Below are 13,262 nucleotides of genomic sequence, written 5' to 3'. Positions count from 1 at the left end.
AGTTTCCTTCTTTTTTTGTAAGTCATTCTCACTGTAATTACATTGTCAAGGTGATACTGTGTGAAATATGCCGTCACTTTGTGTTGCATGTTCATGTAGTAGTGTAAATGCTGTGCTAAAACCCCCACACTTCACCAGGACGAGAAACAGAATAGTTAAACACACTTGGCCTCACAAAGCCAAAACATGGACGAACACTTGTGATGGAAGTGTCCTGAATTTATCACATCAGTGTTCATTTGATGCTCTATGAAACATAAGCATAAGGTAGCTGTGTGTTTAATTTTGGTGGAAGGAATCAGTTCTGAGAAGAGAGAATCTGGTTTCGAGTGTTGTGTTTCATGTTTTGACAAAGCAGTTAACTGTTTGCAGTTGGGTACCTCTGCCATGGAGGTTAGGTTTCTGGTAGCATTTGAGTGTGAGTGTGTGTGTGTGTGTGTGTGTGTGTGTCATTCTGCCTGTAAACACAATACCTCAAGGCATTTTGAGTGGATTCTAATAAAACGGTGCAGACTGCGGTCATTTTAACAATCCATTAAAAATTGGGTTGGTCAAAAATTGACAAAAAGCCTTATAACTTAGAAACTATTATCCTTACCCTTAGTGCTGTGTGCATGTTTCTTACTGGTACTGTTTATACTGACAATATATAGGCATAGAGGGAATGATATGGGGGATTCTATTCAATTCAATTTCAATTCAGTTTTATTTATATTGTGCCAAACACAACAAAACAGTCGCCTCAAGATGCATTATAACGTAAGGTAAAGATCCTTCAATAATTACAGAGAAAACCCAACAGTCAAAACGACCCCCTGTGAGCAAACACTTGGTGACTTGTTCCTCTAGTGTAAGTGTTGCAGGCCCTCAGTGTGCATGCTTCCCTGTGCTGTGTCAAGTCAGCATTTCTCTTTCCGTGTCTACTTCCTGGTTTACTTTGGCAGTCCTTTGTATCTATTCAGTTTTGCTTCCTTTGTCTTGTTTGCTGTTCTCCCTGGTGTATCACCCTGATTCCCTTTTGTGTATATTGTCCGTTGTTAGGTTCAGACCACCGTTAAATAAAAGAAGACACAGAAACCCGTAGTTGATCTTTTCACCTGCAGGGAGAGTCTCCATCAGCCACCACTCATGTGTGCGTCTGAAAGAGAGTCTGACTTCCTTCTTCCTGCTGGCTCTTTTATTTTAGCATCACGTGAGTGTGTGGGGGTGTGTGTATGTGTGTGTGACGTCAGGAAACAGGCGTTACCTGCTTTCCTCACCTGGAGGGTTTGGGTATGTACGAGTATGTTTTGTGCTTACAATCTGATTGTCATGTGCATGTATATTTATATATTTTACACATTGTTTATTTCTGTATATCTCTTGATTATATTGATTATACTAGATTATAATATTTTTGTAATATTTTTATTTTAGAGAGTTTGATTTTCTGTTACATGGCACTGAACAGGAGTGGCCCTCCAATCTCATTGTACATCCTGTATAATGACAATAAAGGCATTCTATTCTATTCTATTCTATTCTATTCTATTCTATTCTATTCTATTCTATTCTATTCTATGTTTATGATGAACACATTGTGATACATAGAAAAACAGTTAAACGCTCATCTATTCTTACATCCGTGTCCTCCTGTACTTTGTTACGTCTTCTCACTTAGGTAATGCATTTGTTTCCGAGGTTCCCAGTGTATTCTTAGTTGTTGAATTATTAGCACCAGCTGAGCTGTCCTACTTTCCTCGTACTTGATGTGCCACCAGCAATAAAGCTATGCTTTTCTGCTTTGCCTCCTAAGTCCTGTGTTTGGGTCCTTGTCCTGCCTGCCAAACTGCAGAATCATGACACTTATATATCAGGGTTGTTGAATATTTACATGGTTCAGTGGATGGGACATGCTGGCTTTATTCATGCATATTCAGACATGACTGTGGATTTGTGAGCTGTGATGGTTTAATCCCACTGGTTTACTCACTGTGGTGACAGCATTTTTGTTTGTTTGTTTGTTTGTTTTCCCACTGTGGTCAGGTTGCATGGATAGACTAGTAGAGCTCACTTTTATGCCTCATTTGTGGTCCTGGGGTCCTGCCACAACATTCTGTGGTATAAACTTGTAATCACATATTTATGGCACTTCTTGAAACACTGGGCCCAATTGCTGACCACTTGTATTCAGTATTATTCCACTGATGCTCAACAATTAAGTATGCTGAATAATTAATATTTATATATTACAAATGGCATATTTACTAGTGTGTAATTAGGTAGAGTTGTGCAAAAATATACAGCTTTTGGATGAAAACAGTTCAAAAGCAGGTCAAACACCCTAAATGTGATATTTCCTAAAAAAGCCCTCTAGATTGGATATGGCATGCACTGATACTTGTCCCACCCTGTTCAATGTAATGGACATGACATAATTTTACAATGTGTATCATACTGAAATACATGTTGTTTAACAGGCTTGTGTACATGGGGTTGAAAGAGCAATGCATCCGCAATGGACCCGCGACCCTGAACAGGATAAGTGGAAGAGAATGGATGGATGGATGGATGGATGGATATTAAAATGGGTTTCAACAAGGCAAATAACAAAAGCCTGCACTTTGCACTTGTTTTTACTCCACTACAAACTTCTTAAAGTATGTTTTAAACAACAAAGAAAAGTCAATGAATGTATACAAAATACTATATAATACTGTTCCCTTAAAAGCAAATATTGTTTAGAGAGTGAGCTGCCCAGAGAGGTTTGTGCTGTCTGAGTGCTTCTTGTTTTTTTTCTCTTCAGTTTTGTGAAACTGAAACAGCCTGTGTTAAATGCAGAAGTGTTAAAGGGAACAGCCAGTTGTTTTGTGTGCTTGTAAATGTTTATACTCTTCATTTAACTTTTACAGTTTAGTTTTGAATAGTTAAAAATTAATTAATATATATATATATATATAGAGAGAGAGAGAGAGAGAGAGGAAATGTAGTTATAGTTAAATATGTCATTGCAGTCTCTTTGGGGTCTGCTAGTAATCTCAGATTAATCAAACATTTCAGGTTCACATATCCATAATCTGAAATGCATTCCATCTGCATTGTTTTATGGTTCCTTGCACCTTCCTTTGAACTGTTTTGAAGCCTGTTATTTGGAGGAAGATGATTGGCTGTGACTAAAAGCTACAATGAGGAAGCGAGGAAAAGTTGTCAGAGTACATTTAACAGACAACAGCGTCAGCTCATATCAGTCCTCCACAGCACAACAGCAAAAAAGGTAAGACAACTTTATTTCATGATGTAACATTCATTTTCCTTCCTTTATTTTATTTCTTTAAGGACGACAGTGCATATTAATGAACATTTAAACAATGTAAAATAGCAACCACTTCCACAGATCTTTTATGAATGACGAAGATCCTGTATGTTAACTGGTATTGTGTTCTATATTTGACTCGCTCGATAATACAATAACAGTTGCCCAAATACAGATTAACAAATTACATTTTTACATTTTGCAATTGCACAACCTTATGTGCTACATTTATTTTTCTTAATATTCATATTGTATTGACATGTTAAAGGAATAACACAGAGTAGTGGCACAGCTGTCCATGATCCTACCCTGCTGTGATGTCACCAAACACTAATGTAAACTATGTTATAAAGGCCACTGTTCTGGTAGCTGTTCATTTAAAAAAATTGTATGCACAGCATATAAATTTTTTTTTTTGGTGTATGTCAATTTTAAAATATATCACTCAGACAGTGTTGCTTTCTTTCTTTCCCTGCAGACAACATGAGGTTCACTGTCTTGACTGTCGTCATTTTCACTGCAGTCCTTATCCATGAGGGCAGCAGCATGACCGGGAAGCCTTCAGCACCATGTCAGGAGAGGAGCTCCGAAAGTCGATATGATGAATTTGTCCAAAGACACATCCTTAGAGAGAGATTTGACAGAAATTCTCGAGATGCTTGGAAAAGGTGAGTTGAAAGTAAATAATGATTTACTCATATTGATTCATTTAGCAGTATCTCATAGTCAAAACAAAGTTTAGGTCTATGCAATCCAAAACAGCAAAGCAACTAAAATATTAATCTAATTATGTAATATAATATTAATCTAATTATGCAGGTATCTGAAAGAGCATCACCTCTGGTGCAGAACTCCAGTGCAGTCCTTCATCGAGAACGATGTGCAGGATGTCAACACGATCTGCAGCAACGATGGTCGACGCTTGACTGACACAGCTACCTATGAAGGCAACTTGTGTATCAGCAACTCAAACATGTTGATTTATGATGTCACATTTAAAAGAACCAACAGCGGTTGCGACATTAATGTTGCTTCAGACCAGAGGCCTGTGATTGTAGCATGTAATAAGGTTGGAAACCGCTGCCTCCCTGTTCATTTTCAGAAATATGAACACCAAACCCCGAGCAATATACCCTGCAGTCGCGCAGGGCATATTATGATAGAATAGCTTTCTGCAGTCAGGCTAATTATTCTGTGACAAACTTTGCTTGTTGCTATATCGATGATCAAAATTTCATGTGCAGCTAAATTTGCAGTAATGAGCTATGAAGATTAATTACTAAATCAACAACACTGGAGGATGTTAGGCTGTAACTGCTATATTACATGTTGCTTTAGTTTTCCAGGATGTTAATTGTGGTGTCCAGTTTAAAAAGGTCTCAATGACTCAGTGCAATAAAAAGTTATTATTGATATTTCTGCTGCCTACGATCAAATTGCCTGATTTAACTGGAAACAGGATTGATGTTCATGTGGTTATGTGTATAAATGTGGACACTTGAGTTTACAGCTTTTTTGACTGCATGGCCACTCCCACTTGTCTCTCTCTCACAAGCAAACTGAGGTTTCTTCTCTTTGTTCCTGTTTATAAAATGAAGAAGTGTAACTTTGTGCTATCAGACTGATCCAACTAAACATTTATAGTCAGTATTTCCACAACCAGTTTGCTTTCATTCTTACAGTTTTGATTTTGCTTTGCTAAAATAAAATTAAAAATATGCATGAAATGTTTTTTTTAAGTTTCAGCCTTTGTCATTTTGGTTAAATATGTCAGCACAACCAACATGAAGAGGAGTTTGTACATGTTTAATGAGGCAGGGACATCTACATTACTGTGGGTCATTTTCTGTCTCAAAGGGTTGTGTAATGTTATAGCTACTCCGACCTTCCTCTGAACTTCCTTGTTAATGTTTGAGGCACATGCTTTTCTCTTTATAAAACACTTAGGAGCTCTTCTGGCCTTTAAGATTTTATCTCCAATAAATAAAAACCTTGAGCTGTCTGGTATAATTAAGGTACACAGTCTATGTATTACCGAGAGCTTAAGATGATCCTTTGTCATTCTCTTGATCTACTGTTAGCATTTGAATTTATAGCGTGTTGACATATGTTCAACTAAACATATTAGAAATCATTACTTTGCAATACTGTTTCAAGATAAGATATGTTATTCCGCTTCACCCCTTGAGGAGCAAAGGGCCTCCATCTTTGTCTGCCTCCCAGGTCAGTCCTGACGCCCCCAGTTTCTTCATCAGACTGCGTCTCCAGGTCTCCCTTGGGTGGCCTTGGTTGTGTTTCCCTTGGGGGTTCCATTCAAGTGCTTGCCTGGTGATACTGGAAGGCTCTTTCTGCAGAGTATGTCCGATCCATCGCAGTTTTCACATTGGAATTTGGACGTTCATGGGTTGTTGTTTTGTTTGTGTCTAAAGGGCTTCATTTGGCACTTCGTCAAACCCCTTCAGGTGGATGAGTTGTCTAGCACACTTATTGATGAAGACCTGGATGCGTTTGGAGCTGGACTTTTTCACCCTCCAGAGATGTAGAGATGTCCCTTGACCTCCACAGCAGGCGAAGGATAGCAAAGATAAGATGGCCTTTATTAGTAGCAGAGTGGACAGAGCAGGAATAAACAGATGCAGCATAATCTAATAACGATGATACTATACAAAAGATAAAATAAAATAGAAGAAAATGCATACTGTACGAGGTAGAAGAAACATAATTTAAATATAATCATATGTATATACCTTCTTGATCAGCCTGTTCAGTTTTTTTCTGGCCCCAGTGGAGATGCTAATGTTCCAGCAGACCATGCCATAAAAGATGGCCGATACCACCACAGAGTCATCAAAGGTCTTCAGAAGCTCCCCCTGTACTCCAAAAGGCCTAAGTGTCATGGTCCTGGGTCTTTTGTCCAGAGTTTTGAGTATTGTGTTTTTTACTTGGGAGGTCCTGTTGTGAGTGTTTAGCTGTAGTGCTTTAGTGTTGAGTTTGCTCTGCCCTTGCTGTGTTCTTCTGTGTGCCTTCTTCATGCTTGTTTATGTCCCAGTCTGTGTGTCAAGTTCACATGTCTTAGTCTTGGTCTCTGTGTACTTCACTTCCTGTTTCATTTTGGTAGTGCCTTGTATCTTGTGCAGTGTGTTCAGTTTTGAGTCTACCAGTTTCGTTTGTGTGATTGTGCTCACCTGTTCTCCCCAGATGTTTCCCCTTGTCTCATGACCTAGTGTGTATATGTTATCTTTGTTCTTGTCAGTTCCTTGTCACGTCGTTGATGTCAGTTGGTCTTTTCATGGTGGCGTATTGTCAGCTGATCTGTTCCTGTGTCTGCCTCAGCCTTACGTTTCAGGATTACCTGTTGTGGTTCTGCCTCGTGGAGGCTTTTGTTTATGAGTGCAACAATAAAGTATTTAAATGACATCAGTCTCCTGAGTACTGCATTTGAGACCTAAACCATGCCTGTCTCACCTCCTGCCATAGCATTAAGTCTCTGTAGCAGATACAGCCTGCTCTCTCCTTTCCTGTAGATGGCATTTATGTTGTTAGTCCAGATTATCAGTCAGGTGAACACCCAGGTACTTATATGTGACCACTATCTCGGTGTCCATTCCCTGCATGTTCACTGGTGTAATGGGAGGATGTGTGTGCCTGCAAAAGTCCACCACCAGCTCCTTAGTTTTCCCAGTGTCGTTCCGCTGGCACCAGCCAACAAAGGCTTTGATCAGTTCTGTCATCCCCATCAGCGATGAGAGCAACAATTGCTGAGTCATCAGAGAGTCTTTGCAGGAAGCAGTTAGCCACGTTGTAGGAGAAGTCTGCAGAAGTCTGCAGGAGGAAAATGCAGTTAAAATTATTTTGGCACAAGACACGGAAGTAAACAGAAGAGGTCAGCATCACATGCTGGACTGACCAACCAAAAGCACAACACAGAAACACACTAAACACATAAAGGAAGTGTGATTTCTCACTACAGATACCATCTTATATTGTTACATAGCAAATATTGTTTGACCTAAAAATCAAACACAAAGAATGCCTTTAAACAACTTTTAACAACCAACCAAACAACATAATAAAGAAGAAGTTCTGTAATCATTCTTTGAAATATTTGAGCTTATTTTTGTGAGTTTTTTGTGACGATTATGACATCAAGCATGCAGAGCGGATTGGTTACATTTCTTTGGCATTGACACCTCGCATGTCTCTGCCAACCAATCCTGTTGTAGTTTACATCATATCTGTTCAGACTCATAAAATACTGCATGGATGTCTCCAGTCAGTATTTGACATAAGCATGCTCATAAGGGTTACTTGTGAGCATGTGATGTGTTGCTTTGTGTTTTCAGCTTCTATTTTTCTGCATCAAGTTTCACACACAGTGACCCACACAGTGAATTTTACACTTGCAACACCTTCTCACAAGAGCGTATGTCTTTATTTACACAGTTAGCACTCACAGTATTGGGTGCTGTGAATTCATTTGAATAAACAGGCACACTTTTCCCTGCATGCTTATTTACTGTAATGAAACTGTAAGAAAGACGTATAATCTCTCATCTGCCTGCTTTCCTGTGTGTTTGGCACTTCCACTTTCCCACACTGTCAAACTCAATGCTGACATCATTTCTTTAGTCCAATCATTTTCTTGCCTGTCTTATCCGAGCCATTCTGCATGCTTTAAATCTCATTGCTCTTCTTTCAGTCTGATGATCTCTGCCTCACCCTGGTCACTCAGAGCAACAGCCAAGCGTCCATCTTCCTCTTCACTTCCACCAGTGAAGAGGAAGACTCCAGGGAGTCCTGTCTTAATTCCTATCACCACTGGAATTCCCTTTGGCTATGATGGGTCGTTGGCGTCCAATCGCCAGATGGTTTAGTTGAATTCTGCATCAAAAGAGGAACTTCCTGAAATTCTAACAGAGAACTAAATTTCAGTTTTCAACAGCTGTGAAGTCACAATCTTCCCATCAGTTTCTCAGTTATGTTGTTTGTTTGTTTTTTCAGAAACAACATATTACCAGAAAATTGTACTTGCATTTGAGCTTATTTGGCATGTGTGTAAAATACAGTCGCGATCACCGAATGCCTGGATGATGCTTTTTCTCTTTAGGCTCTAGTTTTCTGCATTGCATTTCACACACAGTTACCAGAACAGCAAAATTCACACCTACACTGTGTTCTCACAAGAGTGAACTTCCTCATTTACACAAATAGCATTCACACTATTGGGTGCTGTCAGTTTTGTCAAGACATATTCACAGGCTGACCTCCTGCACACTAATTTACTGATGATGATCTTTGCCACATACTATAGACTCAAAGGCACTATTGCAGAATTGTGAGTAGCTGTTTGCTACTTCTGTTTTATTATGTGGGTTTTTGGTGAATTTATTCAATCATTCTTGCTTTCTGTCTCTGACTATAGGAAAAAAAACCCTTTTCACTGCCATCATCTTCACTGTATCCCTCATCCATCAGGACAAAAGCATGACTGAGTACCCAAAATCTCCCTGTCACAACAAGAACTCAGAAGATAAATATGACAAATTTGTCAAAAAAATACATGCTCAAAGACAACTTTGACAGAAATTCTCTTGTGGCCTGGAAAAGGTGACTTAAAATTAAATAATGATTTCTTCGTGAAAAAAATCTGAAACTGTATGAATTCAGTGGGATTTATCTATTTGGTTTATCTTTGGAAGCAGCTGTGTTTGGCTTTCTTTAAAAATTAATATGAATGATCTAGCAAAGAGAAAATATCTCACAAATAGAAGTCATTTAGCAAGCTGAAACCAGACTTCCCATCTTTTTCTGTAATACTATGTAATGAAATATTGATCTTATTGTTATCTGGTGCAGAACTGCAGTGCAATCCTTCATCGATGACAGTGAGTCGAATGTCGACAGGATCTGCAGCAATGATGGTCGACGCTTGACTGATACAGTTACCTATGCAGGCAACTTGTGTATCAGCGGCTCAAAAATGCTGATATATGATGTCACAATTAGGAAAACCAACAAAGCTCGTGACATTAATGTTACTCATGATTACAGACCTGTGATTGTGGTGTGTGATAAAGTTCATTTTCAGACATATGAAAACCAAAGCCCGAGCAGTATGCCCTGCAGTCCTGCACCGATTGTAAGTATTATGGTAGAGTAGCTTTCTGCAGTCAGACTAATTAGTCTGTAACACACTTTGCTTGTTGCTGTATCGATGATCGATATTTCATACACAGGTACTTAAAGCTAAAATTTAAATTTGTCGTAATTAGTCATGAAGAATGAGTCCTACACTCAGCAACTTTGTAGGGTGTTTTTGATGTTTCTGCTGCACAGGATATAGTTTTCAGCTGCCTCCCATAGCTGGAAATAACTGGAAAGCCTTCCCATTATACTTCCACAGTTTCCACATTACATTCAAACATCCCAGAGTTAAGAAATAAATCTCCGAAGCATTTAATATCTATCAATGACCGTAAAAGAAACATTAATAATGATTACTTATTAACAGCTGTGTACAATACTTCAATTTATATTCTGTTTTTGATCCTATGACCGCTCCCACTTGTCTCTCTCACAAGAAAAACTGAGATTTTGTTGTGCATGTTCTCCAGAATAGAGTGTCCCTCTGTTCCTGTTTATGATGTTTAACAGGGAGCTGTCTTATTGCTGATGTACGTAAATGTTTATAATCAGTATTTCATTTTTACAGTCTTCATTCTATTTTGCTAAAATAAAAATATACATGAAATGTCTCGGCCTTTGTCAGTTTGTTTAAATGTTTCGGCACAGCCAACATGAATAGTGTTCACTAAGGCAGGGATGTCTGCATTGTTTTCATTAATAGTTTGATGGTGCACTGGTGTGAATTGTGAGATGGGTCACTTCACTCAGTTAGGAACCTTCCTACACTAAATTAAAAAAAAAGATGAACAGTGAACTGATGATGGCAGTGATACGGGTGCGCAGATAGAAAAAGAAAGCAGGAAAGCGCTACCAAAACACAACAAATGCATTAAAAAATTCTTCTGATTCAAATTCAGAATTGAAGTAAAAAAAATTGAAAGGCTTCTTCAGTTCACCTGGGATGAGACAAAAATGAGAGAAGTCCAGGTGCCTTTTTTCAAGCTCCAGTCAGCTGCTCATCCACCGCATCCCAAAGCTGCTCCACTGGACTGATATCTGGTGACTGTGGAGGCCAAAGGAGTACAGGATTTTTCCAATCTTCTGTATTTTCACCCAGAGGATTGCCTTTCACTGGATACTTTCTCTTTTTCAGACCATTCTCAGTAAACCATAGAGATGGTCGTGTGGGGAAATCCCAGTAAATCTGCAGTTTCTGAAATACACAGACCAATCCGTCTGGCATCAGCAACCATGTCGCTTTCAGTCACCTTTCTTCCCCATTCTGATGCTCAGTTTGAAAATCAGCAGGTCGTCTTGATTGTGTCTATATGCCTAAATGCTTTGAGTTACTGACATGTGATTGGCTGATTAGATATTTACATTAATGACCAGTACTCTTTCTAAAGTCAGTAAGAGCTGGTTTAAAGTTCAAAACTATCTGATGTCTAAGTCTGAAAGTGGTGGCGAGAGGTTTTTAATCATTGATCACAGAGATGAAGTGACTGACTTTGCATGTTCTAACATATGTGAAAAGGGTTTTGATTGTTTTAGTGTCTTTGTGTTATGAAAAATGCCTGAACTGTTTTGAGACCTGCATTAAGGGTGGTGAGAATGACATTTCTGATGTGAGAATTGCAGCGAAGTAATCAAGAAAAGTGCAGCATTATAATCACCTGAAAATACTGGTTCACCGCAAAGATTTAACCCTTTCATCTTGTAATTGATCATAAAATGTGTGACATACAGTAATACAGAATGACAATATTAAAGCTCATCTGTGGTCAAAGAATCATTCAAGGGGAGTGTTTTCCTCTTTAGTGAATGAAGTGTGACAAATATTCCACTGAACTAAACTAAACATGCAGTATGTGGGTCTGATAACTGTTGATAACGTGCATTTAATGGACTGATAACATTCAAAGTGGTTTCTTGAGACTAGAAAGTCAGAGTGGTTTTATCCAATCCATCCATCCATCCATCCATCCATCCATCCATCCATCCATCCATCCATTTTCTTTCACTTTTCCAATTCAGGGTCATGGGGTGTGTTCTTATTATAACAGCTATTTTAAGTTTCATAAATCTTGCCCTAATAAATATATTTGTCAGATATATAATGTATATCATTATTATGACATCTTTATGAACTTATTCAAGGATTTCTGGGGAATAAAATATCAGTCAAAACTGACTAATGATTGAAAAACTGATTTCATTAAAGTGATCATATTTCTTCAGTGTTTGTTCACCTACATATAAAGAGATAGAAGAATACAGTGATGTTCACTGTAAATACTCATAAATCAACATCTTTTTCTTTTCATATTCTGTTGAAGAGAAATCCACTGAAGGTGATGAAGTGTTCACTTCCCCCAAAGTGACTCTGACTTTGCAGGGTAGGACCAGAATCACATGGCACAATCACAGGTCTGTAGCCTCGAGTAACATTAATTTCACAAGCTCTGTTGGTTTTCCTAATTGTGACATCATGTATCAGTCACCACATCTCGATCTAACAGCACTGTTGCTGCTTTGGAGAGACAGCAACGCATTTTAAAAGCTTAAAGGGATGTACTGTAGCAGTAAACTTGTGCTAAAAACTAATCCAACTAACCTTGCCTGATGTTAATCTTTGACACTAAGAAACAATAAGGGCCTTGTACAGTGTTGTTTGCAGAACTGACTGTGCATGTGTAATTACACTATTTCAATTTGTGTTGATAATTCTACAACTATGTAATGAAGACTCAGAACATGGCTGTTCTAGAGAAGCACTGCATTTTTTTAAGGGCTCAGCTTGTTGATAAAACAGCTGAAATGCCTCAGTTTGACTGTCTTCCTTTTTCTTAAAAATGTTTCAGCTTATAGCTTATACATATTCCTTTTTTACTCAAATATATAGTTAGTGTACAGTACTGTGCAAAGACTTTAGGCAGATGTGGGGAAAAATGCTGTAAACTAAGAATCCACTCACAAATGGGACGTTAATAGTTTCTTTTCATCAATTAACAAAATGCAGTGAAGGAACAGAAGAGAAATCTAAATCAGATCAATATGTGGTGTGACCACATTTTTTGCCTTCAAGGCAGTTCTTCTAGGTACACTTTCACACAGTTTTTGAAGGAACTCAGTTGGTCAAGTTTTGATTGTATGACTAGATTTGTTAAATGCTTCCACCTAGTGGATCTTCTTGTTATTGTTGGGAAGGTACACTGACTTTGCAAGATGTGCCCTTTCTTACACATTTGTCTCTAAGTAGTTAATTTATTATATCTGGCTAGTTTTTGCTGTTTTTGTCAGTTTTCTGATGTTTTTATTTTAACTTTAAAGTATGGCTGAAGAAAACTAGGCATCAGTGTGGCCTTTTAATTTTGAGTTATTATCGGATTTGTCAGAGATATACACAAAAACTTGTAGTTTTAATAGAGGCCCTTCTATCAGCATCTCATCAATGCTTTTTTATGACTGCAACAAGTCACTTTCACTCACTCTTCATTCCCCTTAATAGTTTGTGTCACTTTATTTCAAGTATGCCAAGTAGCAGCTGTTGCACCATCACCTTGCAGTTCAAAATGCCAGAGATTTGAAACAGTATATACCTTTATAGCTCATGTGAATCACTTACCTCCACCAACTTGTAATTCAACAAACACTCACTCTTTATCTGTCACATCATGTCAGCAAATAAAAAAAATATAAAGATATAACAACATTTCTTGCAGACTGTGCACACAGTACTGTATTCAGTGTCGCACCAACAATTTAAAAGAGCTGGAACTAATTATTTCAGAATTTCTATAACTTGTTATATTAAATTCACAAGGCTGCAATGATCTTAAGACTG

The 13,262-nt window shown here is 38.1% G+C and overlaps 1 long non-coding RNA gene across 1 annotated transcript; it reads left to right on the top strand.

Moving 5' to 3' along the window:
• The first annotated feature begins 3,172 nt into the window (after nt 1–3,172).
• On the top strand, nt 3,173–5,247 carry LOC115797426 (uncharacterized). The gene is made up of 3 exons (XR_004021411.1): nt 3,173–3,253; nt 3,771–3,960; nt 4,112–5,247. It is a non-coding gene; the product is annotated as an uncharacterized LOC115797426 (long non-coding RNA).
• Nucleotides 5,248–13,262: the final 8,015 nt, after the last annotated feature.

The sequence above is a fragment of the Archocentrus centrarchus genome, chromosome 18 (assembly GCF_007364275.1).
Source record: "Archocentrus centrarchus isolate MPI-CPG fArcCen1 chromosome 18, fArcCen1, whole genome shotgun sequence".
Taxonomy (NCBI): Eukaryota; Metazoa; Chordata; class Actinopteri; order Cichliformes; family Cichlidae; genus Archocentrus; species Archocentrus centrarchus.
This window is presented reverse-complemented; position numbering and strand designations above follow the sequence as displayed.